Genomic DNA, 23019 nt, shown 5'->3' with positions numbered 1-23019 from the left:
TTCTGTCCTTAATTCCTCTGAATAAGGTCTGCCCCCCCAGCACACAGGAACATATAACATGTATCGCAAAAATATTCCCTTTGAGCTTTTATTTCTACAACTGTAGAATGGAGATTAAGAAAGTTGTATCTAAGATTGGATGAGGGGGGATGGGAGGAGCTTGGAAGGCAGGAGAGAGGAAAAACTGTGGCCAAAAATGGAACTTATAAAAGAAGAATAAATAAAACAAATTTTCAAAAGAAAAAAAAGAAGAAAGTTGTATCCTATCATGTTGTTAGGGAAATAAAGATCACAGAACACATATCACAGCCCTTGACATAGTAGGCAGTGCTCAGTACAATCTTGTTGAGTGGAGAATGGGCAAAAGCATGAATGGATCTACAGCAGCGTTACCACTTGAAGAAATCAGATAGATCAAAATGTAACCCAGTGTTCCCACCATGCCTTAGTTCCTCACCTGCATCAGAAGGGCAGTAAGACCATTTCTCTTCTGGGTAGCTTGATGGATGAAGGGAATGTTCCTATCCACACATTGCTGCTTTCGGAGAAGAATGGAGTCAGGGGGATGGCCAGCTTCAGGAGTTGCTGTCTGACTGACTAACCAAAGCCCTCACATTTGGGTAGAATGATGCTGAGAAATAGCATCCCGGGATGCTTCTCATGATGCTCACAAGAGTGCAGTGTCCATTAGGAAACTCTGAAGTCTACACAGCTCTGTGTCCATGGAGGAGTAAGGTTTTTCAAGCCATGCACAGGTGCTGTGCCTGCAGCTGAGGGCATGAGTCCTGGGGCACTGGTCACGTGTGGCATGAGACCAGGCTGAGGTAAGTGGAAGAGGCCTATGTAAAATGAGGAGAAGGAGCTAATGTATCAAGGAGTGATTCCATGTCAGGTGCAGAATCACAAACTGTAGGTGACACCGCACCTTTTGGTCTCATCCAGAGACTTGTCAGACTGCAGTTTACAGATGAGGCCAGGCTCTTACGCTTGACAATGGGGGTACAAGTTGCTTTGATCTTGGAACTCCTGAGAAGTATGCCTATGTTAGAGCTGTTTTTATTTGTTTGATCTGGTTCTGGTTTGGTTCTGTCTATTGCTTCCAATACCCTTTGTCATACCCCTCTCCAGAAGGTCACTAACTTGGCTAGAGAGTCATGAGGGTCACACATGTCTCTCTGCCTACGATAGCTCCCTCTGCTTGCATAAGGTCCCGTCCTACACTCCATTCAGGCCTCTGCCTACCTGTCTTCCTCTCCAGGGAGTACTCATGGATCACCTGGAGCCGAGCAGACGTGTTCTGCTCCCTAACCTGCTTATCTGCTTCATTTCACTCACTATCAGAGACACACTTTTATTCATCTTGGACATGTCCACGTCTATCTCTTCCCAGAAGGGAAAGGCACAGATCCTATCTGTCCCATAAGCCACCATGGCATTTGATACATGCAAATGTCCAAATGATTTTACGGAACAATGGAGATGATGGCTGAGCCACCCTGAGTCGGGAGTTTAAAAGTCTCTCTGTCATCTGATCTGGACAAGTTTATTCTTAAGGCAGAAAAGATACAGACTGTCAGACCTAAGTTCCTCTGCATACGTGTGAAGGGCATTGGGATGGTTAAAGAACTCACCCCAAACTGAACCTTGGTTCAATGTGCCCAGATCGTTCATATGTCCAGGGATAAAAAGGGAGGCCATGGCCAGAGGCCCCCAACCTTGCCAAGACTGGAAGGCGCAGCCCCAGCATAAAGCCCTGAACTTCCCCCAAACACACCACAGCTCTCACTAAGACAAATCAGCTATGACTGCTTTGACTCAGGGAGAAAGGGAAACTTTCACTGCAGCAGCCCCTGCTGGCTGGGTAACAGTGCATGTGTGAACAGGGCTAAACTCAAGAATGGGAAATACAAAGCGTCAGACACCTGCACAACCTTAACCTAAGGAGATGAAAGTCAGGCTGAGGGGCTCAGACCTGACTGAGAGTTGAGGGAGGGAGAATTGTAAGCCAGGGGCATGAGCAAGTATGCAGTGCGTGCAGACAGTCTGGGCCTCCTCTGCTCCCCCTCTGATTTCCTTCTAGATTGTGCCTTGGAAACGGGGAGAGGAGAGAGAGGCAGTGTCTGCAAGGTGGGGAATCCTTCTAACACATGCCGAAGCGGTGGAGGAGGTGGGGAACAGGCCCGGGTGACAGGCTCTGCTTGTGCCACTCTGATTAGCTGGGAAAATGCAAATCGGCACTTCCTGCTCCAGCACAGCTAACAAGATAATGAATATTTTCATCAGCTGCAGAGAATACAAACATCTGTAGGAACACCAAACCTCCTCTCGGGGTGGGGGAGGATGTGGAGGTGGGGAAGCAGTGCTTCTCAGCAGTTTGAAGGAAGAGAAGCTGTGCTGGGGGCTTGGCAGAGAGGCTGGGAGGAAGCTGAGGCTGGAGCCTCCCCCCTGGGGTACACTGGGGAACCAGGCACTGTCAACTTGCCCTGTGCCTACCAGGTCATTCATGGCCGATGTGATCCTCTAGCCCTGGTAGATTTTGTGTGCCACGTACCAGTCTATCCACCTGCTCTTATATCCATCCCTCATTCATCTACTCATTAATTCAGGGAACAAATACAGAATCCTGTAGTGGGCCTGGCCTGGATCACGGCTGTAGGTGTAGGAGCACATGGGGACCTTTTTGGGTTTTGTCTTGTTGGTTTGTTTATTTTTGCTCATATCCAAGAAACTAGTTCATATAGACATTTAATTATGTAATATCTGCTCATGACATATTTTCTAATATATATATACATATATATGTATATATATACTGTATTATCCTTAAAGAGACAAGTGCATAGCATGTTCTGATCTTGAAAGGAGCACTGACAGCGAAAGGCAAAGAACACAGACCACCTAGACTTTGGAAGAGATGAAGACTTCCTGAGGAGGTGACAGACTCCTGCTAGCAATCGAGGATGAGTCAGTATTTTAAGAAGGAGTATTCCAGGTAGATAAAATGGCACCTGCAAAAGCTGGAAACAAGCAAAGGGCAACGGAAACCTCGACTGTGGGCAGTGGTGTACAAGTGTGTGCTAGAAAGCAAGGGAAGGGCTGGGGCAGTGGCAGAAGAGGCTTGAGTTTAGTTCTAAGGAGAATTTTCCACCAACTTAAAAGGTTGACCTTTATTCTGGCCAAAATAGGAAGCCATTAAGGAGTTCTGAGCTAGGAAGACCCACGCTTTAGAAAATGGCTCGCACTGCAGCTTGGCGAGCAGGCTAGAAGTAAGGGTGATTAGGAGACGGCTTCAGATTCCAGTTCAAGGTAGCCTGGCTATCGCCACAGCCTTTAGAAAAACTTGGATGGAAGAGCCCTGGCAGAGATGGGTGTGCAGCTTGGCCCTTTATAACAAGCCATGACTTCCTAAGGTAGTCCAGCGTCCTAGGAGTTGTGGGGAAAGAGTGGTGAGCGACTTCTCCTTATGGAGTTCAGTTATGAACAATGGGATGACAAGCGCTGAAAAGGTCTGAGGTGCCTGGGACACATCACCAACCAGTAATTTAAATAACTGCAATGATACTGGCCTGATTATTATGTCCTATAGTCCTCCATTCTTGTAGCTGATGTCCAGAAACAGACATATGTGGTATGTTGGAGCCTTGAGGCCTTGGCTTTGTCACTTACTCTCTGGGAGCTTGGAATGTTCCCTGAGTCTCTGGGCTTCAGTTTTTGTATCTCTGCATTGAAGTGGGGGAGGGCATTGCTCTTCTTTTCCTCTCTTTTGTAGGATGACTAGTCCAAATGGCTGGCCATAAAGTCTATGTGCTATGCTATGAAAACCACAAATCTCTAGTCTTGGAAGGGAAGCAGAAATGAACTCCGATCCTTCAGCCAGCTTCTGAGAGCGCCATGTTCAAGACTAGGAGTTGTCAACCTTCCGTGCGCAGGCCAGATCCAGTCCTCCGCCTGTTTTTGTGCATACCATGAGTTGAGGATGCTGTTGCAATTCCTAAGTGGTTATTTAAAAAAATAAAGAAGATGAATAATATTTTGTGACAAGTAAACACTATAGATATTAAACATCTAATGTCCATAAGTGAAGTTTTCTAGAAATCCAACCCTGACGCACTTCAGTGGATGAGTGGAGGGGGGGGGGCTCATTTATACATCATGCAGGCTACTGCAGAAGCAGAACCGATTATTTTATTTATTGTACGATAAAGATCATATGACTTCACAGCTCAAAATAGCTCTCTGCAGAAACAAGTCTTCTGACCCCTACTTGAAATATAGTGATGGATTTGCTCATTGCAATCCTGTGAAGTTGGCGCTTATGTCCCTGCTCTACAGATGTTCGTGAAAGCAAAGCTCAGAAAAAATTGAACCACTTGCTCAAGATTCAGAACAAGAGAAACTCCAGCTACATGACTGCCTTTGTTCAGAGTCCTTGAGTCTTTTCTCACCCTGAAACCCTGGGAAGGGGAAGGAGTTAATCTCCCCCCCCCATGTCTCTTTCTCTCTCTTCCTACCTCCCCGCCCCGAGTGTGTGTGTGTGTAAACTGTGTGCACATTTGTCTGCGTGAATGTGAGTGTTCCCATGCTCTGCAGTATACATGTGGAGGAGGTCAGAAGATAACCTTAGATGTTGTTCTTCACTTTCCATCTTGTCCAAGGCAAGGTCTCCTGCTCTTTGCCACTGTATATACCAGGTTAGCTACCTGGAAAGCTTGTAGTAATTCTTCTATATTCATCTACCATCTCAATGTGGTAGCACTGAAAGTACAGATTTGTGCTTCTTTATCTTCCTCCTCATGCATGTGTGCCAAGCTGAGTCCTCATGCATGTGTGCCAAGCACTTTGCGCACTGAGCTGCCATTCATCAGACCCATTTTCTTCCTTTTCTGAAGACTCTGATAAGTGATGTGATGGAGGAAGGTCATTGGTTAAAAAATAAAGAAACTGCCTTGGCCCATTTTATTGGTTAGAACATAGGTGGGTGGAGTAAACAGAACAGAATGCTGGGAGGAAGAGGAAGTGAGCTCAGAGACGCCATGCTCCCCTCTTCCAGGCAGACGCGATAGCTCTGCTCTCCGAGGCAGACGTGATCAAGCTCCAGCCCAGGATGGACATAGGCTAGAATCTTCCCAGTAAGCGTACCTCGGTGCTACACACTTTATTAGAAATGGGCTAGTCCAGGTGCGAGAGTTAGCCGAGAAGAGGCTAGATATAATGGGCCAAGCAGTGTTTAAAAGAATACAATTTGGGTGGCCTCCTTTCCTTTCTGCTGGGAACCGGCTGCTAGCTGTCGAAATGGGCAAGTTCATGAAACCTGGGAAAGTGGTGCTCGTCCTGGCTGGACGCTACTTGGACGCTACTCGGGACGCAAAGCCGTCATCGTGAAGAACATTGATGATGGCACCTCAGACCGCCCTTACAGCCATGCCCTGGTGGCTGGAATTGACCGCTATCCCCAAATAGTGATGGCTGCCATGGGCAAGAAGAAAGTCGCTAAGAGATCCAAGATCAAGTCCTTTGTGAAGGTTTATAACTACAACCACCTGATGCCCACAAGGTACTCTGTGGATATCCCCTTGGACAAAACTGTTGTCAACAAGGATGTCTTTAGGGACCCAGCCCTAAAACGCAAGGCAAGGCGGGAAGCCAAGGTCAAATTTGAGGAACGATACAAGACAGGGAAGAACAAATGGTTTTTCCAGAAGCTTCGCTTTTAGGTATATTTTTGTTTACATCATTAAAAGTTTAAAAAAAAAATACAATTTGTGTGTTGTTATTTTGGGTAAAGCTAGCCGGTGGCGGGAGCTGAGTGGCGGAATGCAACCCGCAGCACCCCACAACAGTGATGGGCCCAGTGGCTGCACACTCTGTGTAGAGAGGAAGAGACTACTGCACTTACCTACCTCTGTAGAGTGTAGCATCACTCTGCAGGGGTAAGCAGGCTGTGGATAGCGATTCTGCTCTTTCCCAAATCCTCTGGCTGGCTAGCCATGCATCTATAATAAATACTACCTTTCCCTTTTATTATCTCAGCAATGTGTGTAAGTCTGTCTCTAAGTACAGCATTTTGGAGACTTTAGTACATATTCTATTCACACAGCTACTTGGAGGCGGGGTCTAAATATCACCTTTTTTCTCTCACATATTACTTCCTGACCACAGTTTCCCCTCCTTCCTCTCCTCCCAGTATTTCCTACTCCACATCCACCCCATCCAGTCCTCCTCCATTTCCTTTAAGGACAGGGCAGGCCTCCCAGTGATATCAACCATACATGATAAATCAAGTTACAATAAGACTAGTCATCTACCTTCATATTAAGGCTGGATTGTTCCTTTTGGAGACTACAGCTCCCAGCATCCCCCTGGATTGGAAGCCGCACAAGTGCAGGGCATTTCTCCCAGAAGCCCCTGTGTTCCCCCTTAAAAACAGGGGTCGCCACGAGCCCCCCTCCCCCTCTCTTCCCTTCTGTCTCTGCATACCGGTCCCTTACCTGTTACCCTCCCCCATTAAAGTGCACCCACGTGGGACCGCCGCGTGTCCGTGTCTCCTTCCTAACCCCGCACCTCCGTGTGTCTCGCATAACGTCTCCACTCTCTAACCCCGCAGAGAGACAGACAAGACAAGACAAGAATAACATGGATGAGACGACCCAGTAGGAGGAAAAGGGTCCCCAAAGCAGGCAAAAGAGTTAGAGACAGCCCCCACTCCCACTGTCAGGGGTCTCCTAAGAAGATCAAGTTATACAACTATAATCCGTGTCCAGAGGGCCTAGGTCAGACCCACACGGGCTCCATGATTGTCCTTCAGTGTCTGTGAGCCCCTGTAGTTAGTTGATTTTGTAGGTTTTCTTATGGTATCTTCTGGCTCCTATAATCTTTCTTCCCCCTCTTCTGTAGAATTCCCCAAGCTCTGCCTAATGTTTGGTTGTGGGTTTCTGCAAGAGACCCAGAATTTAATAAAGGCATGGTGACAGACATCTGCAATCTCAGCATTCTGGAAGTGAAGGCAGGAGGATGTTGAGTTTAAAGCGCAGAGACCCAGAATTTAAGAAAGGCATGGTGACAGACATCTGTAATCTCAGCATTCCAGAAGTGAAGGCGGGAGGATGTTGAGTTTAAAGCCAGTGGATGCTACATGTTGTGTTCTGGGCCAGGTTACAACCTGGTAATGCCACATCACTAACAAAAAAAATACAAAAACTTCAGAATGAAATAAAATACATTCGTGTAATGCCCTTTCTCGCTGTAACACTGCTTGCTATGAGCAGATTCTGGGTGACTCTAAATACAGTTTTATACACTCTGAAAGAGATAGATACCAAGGACGAAAGCTACTAAACTCAACGTTTTTCACTGAACTCACTGCCATGGCGTACTGATATTATTATATATCATGTTGTTACATATATCATGGAATAAATCAAATAAATATGTGTCCTGATATGACTTAAAGGAGAGCTTTTAGATTAATAAAGTTAAATAATTATCTTATATCCTTAAAAATGGGGGGGGTATTTCCAAGCAAACCCCTCTCTCATACTTCTTGAAAACAGACAAAACAGAGTAGAGTGACAGATGCAGCCTGTGTGAAATGGGAGAGTGAGCTAAGTGCACCCGGGCTGTCGCTCCACCTCTTACACCACGTGGCTGTTTTACCTGCAGTGAGAATCTTCTCCCCTCTAAGGTTAGCAGCTGTCAAGGCTACAGTTAGGACCACAAAGGATAACATTTAGAGGAAGTAATTGTCCACATCTGCCCTGTGGCAGGTACTAAGTGAGACCACAGCAGTCTGCTCTCCTGCCACATGCAGCCATTATTCCAGGATCAAGCCCCTTGGTGTGAGAGCAGTATCAGGGTGAGGGTGAGAAACCATCAGGCACTTAGAGCAGCAGCTGGGTAATAAAACTGCAAAGTCCAGAGGGAGACCAGCATGCCATGATTACTGAATGTCAAGGGTGGTCCTTCTGAATCTTTGCAATGCTTCCTGATGCTCCCTAGGGGCTGAACGTTGGACTGGTAAGTCAAGGATGGTCCCCCTGAATTGATTACTGATGCCCCCTAGAGGCTGAACGTTGGACTGGGCACGTCAAGGACGGTCCTCTTGAATCTTTGCTTGTCGTATTCACTTGATTTCACGAGTAAGAAAGCTAGCTGGTCAGAGAAATTCTATTAGCTGACCAAGGTCACATGCTGGTGTGGCACAAACCATGATATCTTGTGCAGATTGTTCTTCTGACTAGGAAGATATTACCAAGTTGCTCTGGGTATTCTTAGCCTGCTTTAGCTGTTACCTCCTAGGATTCTGATGAGAACCCATGCACATAGCTGCTCACTGCGTGTATGAAGCTTGTGGGCAGCGAAAGGCATGGAGCTAGAGTTCAGCTGCAGTCCATACTGAAGGACTTTATCCCAGGGTCACCCATGGGCTCAGTGAAAGCTGTGCCTGAAACTGTAAGGCAGCTCCGCCCCTTGGCCATCCTGCTTCTTGCCTTCCACGGCACAGCATTAACCCCCACAGCCTTACCAATGAATATTCAGCTTTTGGAGCAAGCACAGCTTGCCAGGAAGGCCACCAGGAAGCTGGCATTTCATCTGCATCTGCTTACTTCTCCATTTGAATGTTTTCCATGGGTACGTTTGGGCCTAGCTAAAGCCATTCATTAATTCACTTCTTCAAATATTTGTTGTTTTTGCTGCAAGGGTCCTCATTCCCTTTTGTGATGCTGACACCCAAGCACTGTTTTTCATGGCTCCTGCTATTTGCATTGGAATTGTAAAGTCACAGTGGTGTACTGCAGGCCACCATCTTAGTCTCATTCCTCCCTGGATGCCTGCGCGCTCAGTCCCACTCCTCCTGCTTTTGTCTCCCCTTCTTTTCCTCCTCATTTAATTCTGTCTCCGTCCTCTTTATCTCCGAGAGCCACTGTGTGAAATTTGGATGCCTCTACAATGTACCTGCTAATGACAAATTTGAGGACTGAGACAGCATGGGTCGGAATTAGGGTAATTCAGACCAAGAGGACTCCTCCTGAGCTGAGGCCAACTTCTGCCTGTGAGCATCCTCTGAAGTGGTGGAGCAGTGTAATGAGGCTCTCTGTTCAGAGAAAGCCCCTTTCTTCCTCTTTTCTTTGCCAGGAGTCTACTTGGCACCCTGTGGCTGGTCTAACCAACAGCTCCCAGCTCCAGTCCAGGACCAGCCAGCTAAAGGACCAAGGCTATCAAAAGTTTGCTCTTCAAACAGTGTTTGGAGTTAAATGAGAATCCAGATAATATCACTTCCTCTTCCAGCTGCCCTCTCTCTGGCTAGCTCAGGACTTGTTAAGCCACTACTACATCAGGGACTTGACATATAAACTCTGTTGACCTTTCTTAAGACTATGAGGCATTTCCTGCCCACATTTACATATGTACACCTCTTGCCCCCAACAGTTTTGCTTCTTGGAATTATCCTAAGCAGCCAGATGTTCACAGCTGTGTTTACAAGGATGCTTAGTCCAACATAGTCTATAGCTGAAAATAATCTGAATGCCTATCAATGGGGGATTGATTAAACAAATTATATCTAGACAATGTGCATTAAAACATACAGCTGATCTTCATAAACTAGAGGGATGAGCTCTAGAGGGCACTGTGAAGTGGAAAAGAGGAGCATAGGTTTATACGTTTTTCTATATATAATAGGCAACTTCAAGCACGGAGTTACATTTGGATGAAAATTCACTAAAACATGAAAGCAGACATCAGCAAATGAAACTTCAGGCTGCTGCTGACTTCTTATTTTTTTAAAAATGTTGCCGAATTACCGGTAGGAATAAATGTTAACTCTAGGGTGACAATGCATGGAAGATAAAGGCTCTGGAGACTTAGAAAAACAATTTCTTTTTCAATTTTTAATGAAAAAGGGGTTAATATGTAAGGTGCTTAAATCACAGCCCGAGAAAGAACAGGCTACTGTGAGATATCAGTGGCTGCATTTATACTAAAGATGCACGGATGGAGCTATTCCCTAACAAACAAACTAGAGCAGCCACAAAGAGCTGACTGTCAATCTGAGAAACATTGCATTCTGACAAGAATTGCCTGATACACACATACATACGCATACATTCTCATTACACAAACATATTCTCAGTCATATGCACAGAAACACACTCACAAGCCCTTAAACATATAGGCACACACCCATACACACACACACACACACACACATATTAACGTTGTTGCACTCATGTTCACATATTCTTGCCCATACACACTCAAACACAGCTACATTGCATCCTACACATGGTCAGACATAAGCAGACACGCACACAAACATGTGCTTGCACATATGTATACAAATAAACTTAAAAACACACATAGTGGAACATAGGGTGAGCAGCAAGCTTGCAGACATGACCCAGCCGGAAGTCACTCCTCTCTACACATCAACCCATTCATGCTCCAAATCTCTTTTGCAGACTTTGGCAGGTCTCTGCTAGCTTCAGGAGCTTGTCTTCAAGCAAGGAGAGGGAGGGGTGGTTTGGGAGAGGAGAGAGTGATTGCTCCAGTCTAATTAAGTATGGAGCCCAGAGACAGGCTTAGAGGGCGCACTGGAAGACATGTTCTGCTGAACCCGGAACCCCTGTTCTCTAGGCATATGCAAACCTGACAAAACATTTCAAAGCAGATAGGAGAGGAGAGCATTAGGAAGGGAGGGAGCTGACAGCTTCTAATAGCATAGTAACAAGAAGACACTAATAAAATGTGTGTTCGTGAGCTGAACAGTTCCAAAGCAGAGGCCATGAGCTTCAAAGGCGTGTTGGCAATGTACAGACTTTGATTTCAATGCATGCTGTCCCCTCCCATCTCAGGAAAAGGAGAGACACTCCTGGGAAGTACTCAAAACACACACACACACACACACACACACACACACACACACACACACACACCATAAGGAGGGTCCCAGTCTCACAGAGAAAGCCCTGGGGTTATAACGAGAGAACTGCATGATGAAGTCACTAAATATCTATGAAAGTAAAGGTAAGGGAGAGGGAGAAAAAGACATGGAGAAGAGGAGGAAAGCAAGAAAATAGGAGGGGGGAGGAATAGGAGGAGGGAAACCTTCCATTTCCTGATCCCTTGTCTACAATGAAAAGCGACTTGTTCTCTCAGTAAACAACCCCTGCAATTGTTGATACTGCTGGTTCTTTTTTCAAGTTACTATACACCTACTTTATACCAAATCTGCATGCACTGAAGATCAAAATGAAACAAAGCAAAGCAGTCAGACAAAGACCCTGTCTTCAAACACTTATAGCTTAGCAGAGGAGTCAGACAACATGATTAGAATATACTGTAAACTCTTCACAACCAGTGCTGTCCCTCCACTCCCTGGGAAAATCCTTCCTTGAAAAAGAGTTGGTTCACATCTCAGATTTGTCTCTCAGCTCCACTTAATGATTCTAATCAGCACTTTATTGCATTTCCACAAAACATCCCCTTTTATAACTGCCCAGGGCCTCATTTGCCTAGTTTGCTAGTTCCCATGGTCCTGATCCTTGACCAAGTCTTCCTCAAAAGCACAGTCTTCCGGAGACTCCACGGCACCCCACCTCTGTCCCTGCGTATCCCCCCACCATCTCAGCTTCATCCTTTGCTGCCCCATTCCCAAAGAATCTGCCTTGCTTCCTTTTGCCACCTGTCCTCCCCCAGGACATCTGTGCTCTGAATTCCATGTCTTCCTGAGTTCTACAGGGTAAAACTGTAACTCAAGGGAAGTGACTGTATTTGGATGTGGGGTCCTGGGAAGCTTCCAATGCCTTCATGAATGGAATTGATACTTTCATAAAAGAAGCCCAGGACAGACTCACTGTTCTACCATGTGACAATGTGGTTAAAAGCCTTACTTCATGAGCCTGAGAGAATGTCCTCAATACACTGAATCTGCACTGGTCTTGGATACCCTAGGTCTCGGTTCCCGAATGAATGAATAGTTGTTCTTTGTCACTATCCAGTTTATAGCATTGACTTTACCAGTCCTACTCAAATAAGATGATGCTCTTGTCTGAAATGATTATTAAAAATTCATCTTTCTTCTGTTACTACCAAATGACTGAGATTGAAATTCACTCAGAAAGCCAATTTTCTAACCAAGTAGGGTTATTGAGACCAGGTGCACAACTCTGTTCTTATCTCTGAGGAAGGAGTGAGGCCTGGGATACAAATTTGGTAGGTGGTATTCATGCGATGTTGGGTGACTATGCAGCCCAAGAAAAATGTGTTGGAAAAGAAGACAAGAATGCTGAGCCTCAGTCCACAAGAAGGTAGATGTATCTAAAACGATGGTAAGGAAATCAGGAATTTGCTACCCAAAGATTTCAGAGACATTTATGAGAGTAAACAGCATTCCTGAATATAGAGCCGGATTGAAATGGATAGCACTGTGAATCCACGCACTTTCGGCCTTGGAAGAGGTGGTGTGTGAGAGTGACGGGTATAAAATCCAGACTGTGGTGGGCGGAGGAGAAAGTGGGAAGTGGTGAAGTGGAGACCATTTGCATAAACGTCTCTTTCTGGAAGTCTGGCTGTGAAGGGAAGGCATAAAGTGTTGGCTGTCAGCAGCAGAAAGTTCGAGGAGCAGGGAGAGATGAACATATTTGTGGTCTGATGAGGCAGATTCAGAAGGTACATAAGACAAAAAGGGGCAATTCTGGTGATATCAGGTTAACAATGGTCAGAAGGATGGGATAAGTGTTAGGGACAGGCAAATACTTCTCTATGGTGGGATGTGTGTGAATGGGAATCTTAAGTTTGGAAGTTATGCCCTTTCTTGACTAATGGTCTCAAAGTTTTCTCTTTAAAAGGGCAGGGAGTAAAGGAAAGATGAGACAGTATTAGATATTTAAACCAGGGCTAATTAAAAGAATTTTGAAAAGTTCATCTCTGGAAAGGGAAAAGGATAAGGACAAAAGAGCTAGCTGCCAATGCTGAGCACTGTTATTGGAGCCCACTGCTGGAACTGCTGCCCACGGATGGCACTCTGAACTTACTGTGGTATGGATTGTGCAAACTCCATGCGATTGTCTTTAGGTTGGGATAGAGATACTGTATTTGTCAATTCAGGTCTGAGGACATCAGCAAGACTAGTCTGTCCCTCACCTTTGTATTTCTACAATGTAATGATGTTTGTTACATCAGCTACTGCATGTTGCTAGTTGGTTATGTGTTAGGTATATCACATGTAGGATCCTTAATTCTCAGGGTAGTTTTGAAAAACTGCTAAGTAGTTTGTCTTTTCCCGGATGAACCCATATCCCAGAGAGGTGACGCAATTTACCCAAGGTCTTACAAGCTTGTGTGGCTCATTCGCTTATGCAATACCTCGTCACAACCTTTGATATATGACATCAGCTTGTTTGCCCTCTGAGTATCCATTTATCTGGCATCAGAAACTCCAGGCTTTGAATCCTTCTTGTGTAATCTTGTTTCCCGTCTTCTTACTCCCTGCCTCACCCTCCAGGTTGTCTGCTTCCTGCTTTTGAACACACATGAACCCTTTTCAAGGTGGTAATAAGTTCCCTCTGGAAAAGTCAAGGCTTCAGTTAAAAAAAAATATTCTTGAGGACACACTGGAAAGTTTTCTCTAAGGACACCTCCACACATTTCAATCTAGTTTCCTCCCTAAACCAATTTGCCAACTGACATGTCCTTCTAGGAGTCAAGGACAGCACTCAGTGGAAAGCTGCACCTCCCTGCCTTGTCACAGCCTGAAACTAAGTCACTTGCTATCTTATGTTTGTCATTTCTATATCATGTCATCTGTTCACCTGCTGATCTCGCCTCTCAAATCTCTGTGCCTCTGTCATTTCCTAACAACCATTTGCTCTTCAAAATTCAAACCTGGTATCAGTTCTTAGAAACTTCCCTTGGTAACCTGGCTACATCAGGTGATCCTTCGAGTCCATGCCTCTTATATCATAACACAGGACGATGAGGGCTCAGGACTAATGGACATGCTGGTTATAATAGATAAAACATGACTCAATGGACTTTCTAAATATATCGTTTCTTCTTCTTATGGCCTTCCTTACTTTCCCAGCTGTGTCAGGGACATGGTGAATAGTGGCATCATAGGGATGTTTCAGAGAAGAAATGTACTGGTTCACATTATTCGATGCTCACCACATAACCAGTGGTGGTCAGTCCTGCAATACTTTTCAGAGTACCGTAATTTGTTTATGCTTGCATTTTCCATACTAGCTCAACAACACCAGGAAAGTAGGGGTGGAATTTGAACTAGTTCCCTTCTTATTATGTCATGCAGAGTCTAGAACTCAGTAAGTGCTTGTTTAGAAATCAATGAACAAAAATAAGTCCTCTCAGGGTGCAACATCTATAGAAACACATTGTCTGAAATAGCATGTCTAATTTATGTAATTAATTAGAATTAAAATAAAAAGTAGACACACATCTTCAGTTGAAGGCTCAGATGCCTCTTCAGGGACTGAATATATGGTGGGTAGATTAATGGATCAACTTCCAAATTCTATACAGAGCCATGGATAGTGGTATCTGCCTTGCACAAATAAAATTTGGCCCTGTACCTCTGTACAGAGATGATTGAGGTCAAGAAGCCAGGCAGTCAAAAAACAGAAAAGCAAAGACAAAATGTTTCTGTAGCAACTGAAAAAGCATCTGTGCTCACCCTCTCCTGATATGTCTGTCTTCAACCTTTCCTTTTGTTAAGACTGCCAGTCAGTGTGATAGTTTCAGTGTTCATGCAGACTACTCAGGAAACAGATTAACTATTCACTATCTGAAACAGAGTCCTAGGTTGCCAGTAAGGGTAAGAAGGATGGTGAGAAGCAGGATGCGCACATCACAAATCCTCAAACTGTGTAGCAAGTGGCTCTAAGCTAAGAAGAGGCCAAGTTTGGGCCAGGTAAAAGCCATTCATTCAGATAAGACAATGGTTTAGACCTCTAAGTACTGTCATGCCCCTGCTGCTTAGATGATGTTCTCAGTCAGAGGTTTAGCATCCGTTGACATGACCAGCCCTTTCCCAGGAGTCTCAGCCTTCTCAGCAGCATGTCTTTGACTCTCTTATCTTACTAGACCCATGTCCCTTAGCCAATACTTCACTTTGACCTTCCTCTCTAGGCCCTTATTCCAGGCATAGAATATTTATGATTCTCCTAGTTTATAGCTTAAGAGGCTTAGCTTCAGTAGGAATTGGTATTCATGTTTGTTAAGTGTGAAACAAACAGTCATTATTTCTTTACAGACGAGTCTATCTTGCTAGTGCAAAGATTTCTTAGAAGATTGAAAATAAAAAGCAAGAAGGAGAAGTGAAGGGATCAAAGAGGAAGAAGTTAAGATGGCTTCCAGCTTTCATCCGTCTTTGGCCACCAGTTGGAGATACTGGATCTCGGGTTAGTTTCCTAGACATCGGTCTTAGCCTACTCTGTAAGCCTTGCCATGATGTTTTCATCATAAGCAATGGAACTATACATTGTCTTATATCCTGGCCTTTGGTTAGTAGAGGTTACTTGATTCCTATCCACATTCCAGATTCAAAACCCGATCTAACATATACCCGAACACCACCTTTACATCTCCGGGTGGGGGCAGGGAGGTGGGTTCTGTGTTAGAATTCCCATTCTGATATCTAACATATACCTGAACATCACCTTTACATCTCAGGGTGGGGGGAGGTGGGTCCTGTGTTAGAATTCCCATTCTGATACTAACACATACCCAAACACCACCTTTACATTTCCAAGTGGGGGCGGGGAGGTGGGTCCTGTGTTAGAATTTCCAACCTGATATCTAACACATACCTAAACACCACCTTTACATCTCTGGGCGAGGGGAGGTGGGTCCTGTGTTAGAATTCCCAACCTGATATCTAACACATATCCAAACACCACCTTTACATCTTGGTGGGGGCAAGGAAATGGGTCCTGTGTTAGAATTCCCAATCTGATATCTACCATATACCCAAACACCATCTTTACATCTCCAGGTGGGGGGGGTGAGTCCTGTGTTAGAATTCCCATTCTGATACCAAAAAGATTTTCCTTTTCTTGACGTTTCCATTCATCAGTTTAAATTTCTACCAAAGCCTTACCCTAGAGGTCTATGGGTTATAAGGAAAGAATGTCATTTTTGATTGGCTGTGGGGTGGGGTAGGGAATAAGGGGCTACAAGGAAGTTGGGACTACTAAAAAGTGCAATCTAATAGCAGATAGTGAGGTTGGGCCATGAGTGACTAGTTTTGAATACATTCAGTAAAGAACCAAAGATTGAGGTGAGGAAGAGGAGAAGAGAAAACATACAATGAGTGTAATCCTTAAAGCAAGCAATGCAAGTTCCACATCCACCTTAATGGTGCTCAACAGTTTCAGTGCCTCCATTTTTCTTTGCAGTGGGAGCCACCATCCTCTGGTTCACTTCTGAGAATTCTTAGACTCAAGAAATCTGAGTTTCATTATCACCAAGTATGTAAAGAGTCGAACATAGAACTGAATCAGCTCTATTTAAGTGTGAAGGTTTCCTCTCACCTTTAGACCAGATTGTTGGCCTCCAGAGACCTAAGGTGTCCCCACCATTCTAAGTCATGTGTTGTCCCTGGCTAGCCCTATATTTGAGAACACTTGTCTTTCATTGTTCAAGAGAAAGGTCACTATTCTTATTTGGCTCCTTTGTATCAAGTTGTAGAATCATAAGATATTCCGATCTTAAGTACATTAGCAATCTGTACTGATGTGCTAATTAGAAATTCAAAGCCTGTAGTTGGGTGTTTTGCAGATATCTTTGCTTCATTAATACGAGAATCCATATTTTCAATTCTTATATATGAAACAGACACTGTAGCCTCTCTGTAATCCTTGGCTGCATCTCTCCAGGGTACTTTTGTGATCTTCTGAAGAGCCAATGCTCCCCTAAGATACACAGTTTGATTTAATCTGCAGCCTCATTTGTGGGTGAGAAAGCTCAAGACCAGGGTCAAGAAGGGATTTTCTCAAGGTTACCCAATGACCTTGAGGCAGAACTGAGATATAAATTTGTATTTTATGTCCTCTAGTTTATACCAAAACCAAGCCATATGCACCAGGAAGAGAAGGCATATCCAGACAAGCTGTCTGGAAGTTGTTCTTCTGGCAAAGAACAGTAAACATTAATACTTACAGTGTTTAACATTTACTAAGCACCTGGTGCAAAGCTAAGCACAATGCTAAAATCTCTGCTTACATTGTTCCATTTCAGAAAATCATGAGATTAGCGTCTCCTTAGGTTAGGATGATGTGTCTTAATTCCTGAGCATTCAGAGACCAAGCGGGTAGACAGCTTTAGCAGGATTTCATGCTTAGCCACCCTGTTTCAGAGCCTAGCTCTTTGCCAATCTGCTACACTGTCCTCTACGGAGTGGGAACAATCTCGTGAAGGCTAGGAGCTCATTCAAATTTATCAACATGTCTTTCCCTACCCTCCTGCCAATCTCCCAGCAAACACTTTGCACGATCAGACATCTCATTTTCCTCACTGTGACCGCCAATATGCAAGGTCTCGAGCATAAATGTGCAAACCCCCACCCTTCCTCCAACAAACCTGCATGCACCCATACACACATCACATGCAGGCATGCGCTCATGCATAATGCATGACGTGGCAGTCTCAAAGCTTGCTAAATTGAGATTCAGCTGGCTGCTGGGTCTGGAGACACCTCAGTGTCTGCGTCATTAGCTGAGCTCTGAAAGCCATCATTACTGCAGCCACTGTGGTTGAGTCACTGAGACCGTGAACAGGTAATAGAATTGTGGGGACACATAACAAAATGGAATGGAATGGGACTCTGGGAAAGGGGGCTATCTGCTATCTAGACCTGAAGGGTGATACATAAACGAAAAGCCCCAGGCCCCCCGAGAAGGCAGCTTGGGGGATGAGATGACAGAGTCCCTGAGCAGAGGATTATATACGGCCTAATTATAACCTCCATAGTGTGAGGTTTCAAAGGAAAGGCAGGGAAAAAAATCAATGAAATTAATTTAATGGGGACCCATTCTTTATGTTTGTTTTTCTGCAGCAGTTGAATGAGATAGAGGCGTACACGTCTTTCCTCTCCAGGTGTCTTCACCCACAAGAACAAAGGATGAGAAAAAGACATGGAAAGATAGATCTTTTGGCATGCCTGTCCCTAAAATCTTAGAGGAGGAAGAGAGACCAGAGGAATCCAGGGCTGGAGGAGGATTTCTCATCTCATGATTTATGATATAGCAGAAGACCCTGGTGCTGCATGTGGTTGTCCGTGTGATGGCTATGGGAAGGTCTTGAGGACAACCAAATATGTATTGAAACCTGATCCCCGTTCTCACTGAACAACCAATGAAATAGCCCAAAGATTGTATGTACTTTTACACAATTAACATGAAGAGGTCACACAGCGACACAGCATATTTCACTGTACAGGCAACCCCAAATCTGCATTCCATGGGATTCCCACTCTATCTTTGTCCATCTCCTCTCTAGATACTGTCTCTTGTTGCGAGTGGATGATATTCAGTCAGATGCAAAGAAAGGGGGCAACCGTTAGAAAGGCAAGAATTTCCCACCTAGCACAAGTCTGGTGATATGAAGTATTTGCCACTTAAGGCTTACTTACTCACATTTTATAGACAAAGGCTCAGAGACATGTAGTTACCTGCTCCAGGTGATGTAAACACTTGCATGGAGAAGCTTAGACTGAGATCCCAGCACACTCACGCTGCCCTCATATAGATGAGTCCCTTCTCATCTGTGTTGATGGAGGTGGGTCTTGTATTTGTCTGTTGCTTTCATTGGTTAATTAATAAAGAAAACTGCTTGGCCCTGATAGGGTAGAATTTAGATAGGTGGAGTAAACAGAACAGAATGCTGGGAGAAAGAAGCTGAGTCAGTGAGTCTTCATCATTCTCCCACCTGACACAGCTGCAGGTTAAGATCTTCCCTGGTAAGCCACCTCGTGGGCTACACAGATTATTAGAAATAGGTTAGATCAATATGTAAGAGCTAGCCAATAAGAGGCTGTAACTAATGGGCCAGGCAGTGTTTAAAAGAATACAGTTTCCTTGTAATTATTTTAGGGCATAAGCTAGCCATGCGGGCAGCAGGGTGCCGGGGACACAGCCCCGCCACTTATATTACTACACTGTGTGGCTTCTACTTTCAGTTTCCTGTGCTTCTGTGTGTAAAAGGTCTCCTTTACTGTAGCTTTGTGGGGAGGGCAGAGGTGTTTTCCACATCAAGCAACGGGGACTGTTGCCTGCTAGGAGCTGACTCATCTGCAGGCAGTCAGAATGTGTCAGCTCAGAAACTGGCCCAGTACAGAATTCATCTTTCAAGAAGGTTAATGAGAGGTAATCCTGAAAGTCACTGTCCAGTAAGCCTGGTGTCAATATTTAGTAAAAGTAATTGAATCAATGTGCCCAGAGCAAAACCCATGACAATGGAGTACTGAGCTATAAGGAACACTAGTGTTTCATGCAGAACAAATCACCCTGGACAACTTGATAGTTTTTCCTGACAAAATGACAAAATTAAAGAATTAGTGGATGTAGGAGATTTAGTAAAGGTTATAGATCTGAGCTCCTGCAGAATGTTGAAAATTTTGCACGAGATGTACAAGTTTTTTACACAATTCAAATCACTTCTGATTTGAGTTGCATCCTATGGATCAGTGTCATGGAATCTAGTTGTAGAATAGAGCCATCAAATGTTGACACATGGTACTCTTCTAAGATTAGAGTCAGCAATGCCTGGCCACATTGGGAGTCTAACAGTGGATATGAGACCTATGGGACTCAAAGCAAGAAATGGACATCTATAAAGCAGAAGAAGATACTGGGGTAGTGGGGGGAAGGAAACTTTTACAAGCAATTTACTTATTATTTTGCCATGGTGAAGGTGTCAACATTTTATCCTTTTCATCAGTGAGTCCTCATAAGTAAATTTATAAGCAATGGAGTGTCAAGGAAGCATTCCACAATTGAGAAGACATTCCCATAAGTTCTGGAGCACAAATAATAAAAGCTCAGAGAAAGAAATTGGGGTTCAACCTGAAGATCCAGAAAGCAAAGCGGCCAGCCACTGGCTCATACCGCGACCTGAGTCTGAAATGGTGATCCTGCCTCCAGGAATCTCAGAATGAGACTGAGTCTGAGAGCTTTCACCTCCTGTTTTATATTCCTCTCTAGTTCTGGGATTAAAGGTGTTCACCACTGGGATTAAAGGCATGCACCATTCAGTTTCTATGGCAACTATTGTGGCTACTGGGATTAAAGGTGTGTGTTACCACTGCCTGGTCTGTAAGCCTGACAAGTGGGTCTGTTTTAACTCTCTGATCTTCAGGCAAGCTTTGCTTATTAAAGTACAAATGAAATGCCACCACAGAGTTCTAACCCTAATGTGTCTAATTCTAATAGCTGAGGAACTTGCTTCTACAACCAGAGTTCTGATTTGATATGGTCACAGAAATATGTGTACTGTGGGAGTATAGGGCCTGGGGAGGGTTCAGGTCACTATGTGCCACTGGCGAAGCTTCAGACTCAGGAATTATGAAGGGAATTGCTGCTGGTGTGGATAGCCCAACAGTCACATTCTGAGAAACTAGCACTATTCTGGTTCTGCTCATAAGCTAATTTGCATAAGAGTGCCTGGAGATCTCATTAAAACAGATTCTGATTTGGTATACTTTCTGGGGAAATGTGGGGAAGGGAATTACCGCATTTTCCCCAGCTCTCAGATGATGTCCGTGTTGAGGAATGAAATCACATCTTGAGCAGCAAACAGCTATGTCATGATTTTCAAACATGGGAAATAGAGGAAGACAGTATTATAATTCAAGAATTTACTTTGGATGCAAGCTTGGGGTGCTGGAACATGCCTCTGACCCTAGTGCTTGGGATGCTAAGGTTAAGGAGCTCAAGGACGTGCATTCATAGCTAGTCTGGACTATGCCTTTGGCTCTGGGATCTAAAAATATAGGAAACAGACCTTAGAACACACAGCGGGTTGGGGGAGGCTATAAAAGGGACATAATTCAGAGATTTAATTTCAGTATTTGGGCATATCTTTTTTTTTTATTAGCTTTGTGTTTTGAGAAAATCCTTTAAACTTCTTTTATTATCTGTATGATTACTATTTGATTTTCTAAATTCCATAGGAAAAATACTCTTAAGGTATTTTAAAGTGACTGCTGAAGATACAGCTATAATACTGACAGCATTATTATTGAATGAGAAGTCATGAATAAAACTGTTCTCTGTATGTAGTATTAACCAGTCTCTTCCACCTGATGGCTGTCTATGCATTAAAATTAAAATATAATTAGAGCACCCTCTTTACTTTCCTTCTTTCTTCTCTCCAGCCTCTCCCATGTCTTTCCTCCTCTAATGCCCCCCACTCTCACAAACTGATGGCCTCTTTTAGGGGTTTTATCATCACATTCATATGCATAAATATAGACCTTTGACTTCCAGAGCTCATTTAGTATGACTTGTATGCATATTATTTTGGGGCAGATCACTTTGTATTAGGTAGCTAACAAAAGGGCTTATCGAGAGGAGAAGCTAATTCTCTCGTTCAGTAGTTATGAGTTGCATGTAGTTTGTTGACTAGGGTTGAAATCCTGACCTTGAACTGCATCATCTTGGAGCATTGTGCAAAATCAAAAATGAGAAAGTAGAGAGATTAATACATATTGTTAGATATAGTCAAAATTAAATGGTGAATTTCTGTTGTGATTATTTCTCTATACTAACACAAGTATCGCTTTAGACTTTATATATAAGAATCCAGCAACGCAAGGAGCTGTGGAATTATATCCCAGATAGTTTCTCAATCTCTGTACGTTTCTACTGTTCTTCTCACCATCTTGCTGTGTTCTGATGTGTCCCACGTTTCTTGTGATGGAATTTCACATCCCAGGAAACATTGTGTGGAGGTGGTGCCTCAGAGATGTTCTGATCACAGTGATCTGCTCCTATGAATGAGCAGGCGTCCACAGGAACATGCTGGTCCCTCCCCTTCCTTCAGTTTCTTCTTCCACGTGGGGACACAGCTTTCTTTTCTTTCATATGATGGAGAAATTGCTGTAGCACTTATCAAAACTTTGCCTAGACACACTCTAGATGTTAGAGTGGAGAGCCATGGTAAACATAGGAGTGTTCTTGACAAATTATCATGTCTCTGTTATTTGTATCATAGCATCACAAAGGAACATCTCAATACGTATCTTCTGTGTTTTCAAGGATCACTTCTTGGCCTTTTTCCTTGTGTGCTTCTCCTACCCTCATGTCCCAAACAACAGATAATTCTAAATGTTAACTTATTAATGTTCTTAAATTATAAAAAGGCCTTAACTAGTTTCTGTAATAACTGTGCTTTTTATGGTTATAAAAATTCCCTGTAATATATACCATTTATGGCTCCATGTAGCCAATATCACTTCCAATTTCCCATTTCTTTCTGGGTTAATAATTCATTCATTCATTTGACTTTTAACTCAATTATGCTTTATCAATACATTCCTGGGACCATTCCTTCATGCATTTGTTATCACATATTTATCATATATTCATGTTTTCATATTCATTCAATGAATAGCCCTTTGGGAGGCAGAGGCAGGTGAATTTCTGTGAGTTCAAGGGTAGCCTGGTCTATAGAATGATTTGCAGGATAGCCAAGAATACACAAAGAAACTCTGTCTCAAAACAAAACAAAATGAAACAAAGAGTCAGAAGTGTTATTTGAGCATAGGCAGATAGCCATTATATGTTTATTCTTGTCTTTTACCTTAGTTCTTTACATTTGTGTAGCTACCTTACCTGTCCTCATTTCTACTTTTCCAACTTTACTTTTATGGATATAAGCACAGGACCTGCTTATATAAGAGGGAAGGTGGGAAATTAATACCAGTAGAATGAACATGTATGCTAAAAATGCATTCACACATTATCCAGAGTTGCATTTTGCAAAAGGGAAAAAGTGAGTAGTTCAGCT

The 23019-nt window shown here is 43.8% G+C and overlaps 1 protein-coding gene and 1 pseudogene across 4 annotated transcripts in view; one reads left to right on the top strand and one right to left on the bottom strand.

Moving 5' to 3' along the window:
- Positions 1-23019, bottom strand: part of Astn2 (astrotactin 2) — a 1041512-nt gene that overhangs the window by 328359 nt on the left and 690134 nt on the right. The window lies entirely within an intron of this gene.
- On the top strand, positions 5293-5754 carry LOC101982780 (annotated as a pseudogene).

This window comes from Microtus ochrogaster, chromosome 10 (genome assembly GCF_000317375.1).
Source record: "Microtus ochrogaster isolate Prairie Vole_2 chromosome 10, MicOch1.0, whole genome shotgun sequence".
NCBI lineage: Eukaryota > Metazoa > Chordata > Mammalia > Rodentia > Cricetidae > Microtus > Microtus ochrogaster.
This window is presented reverse-complemented; position numbering and strand designations above follow the sequence as displayed.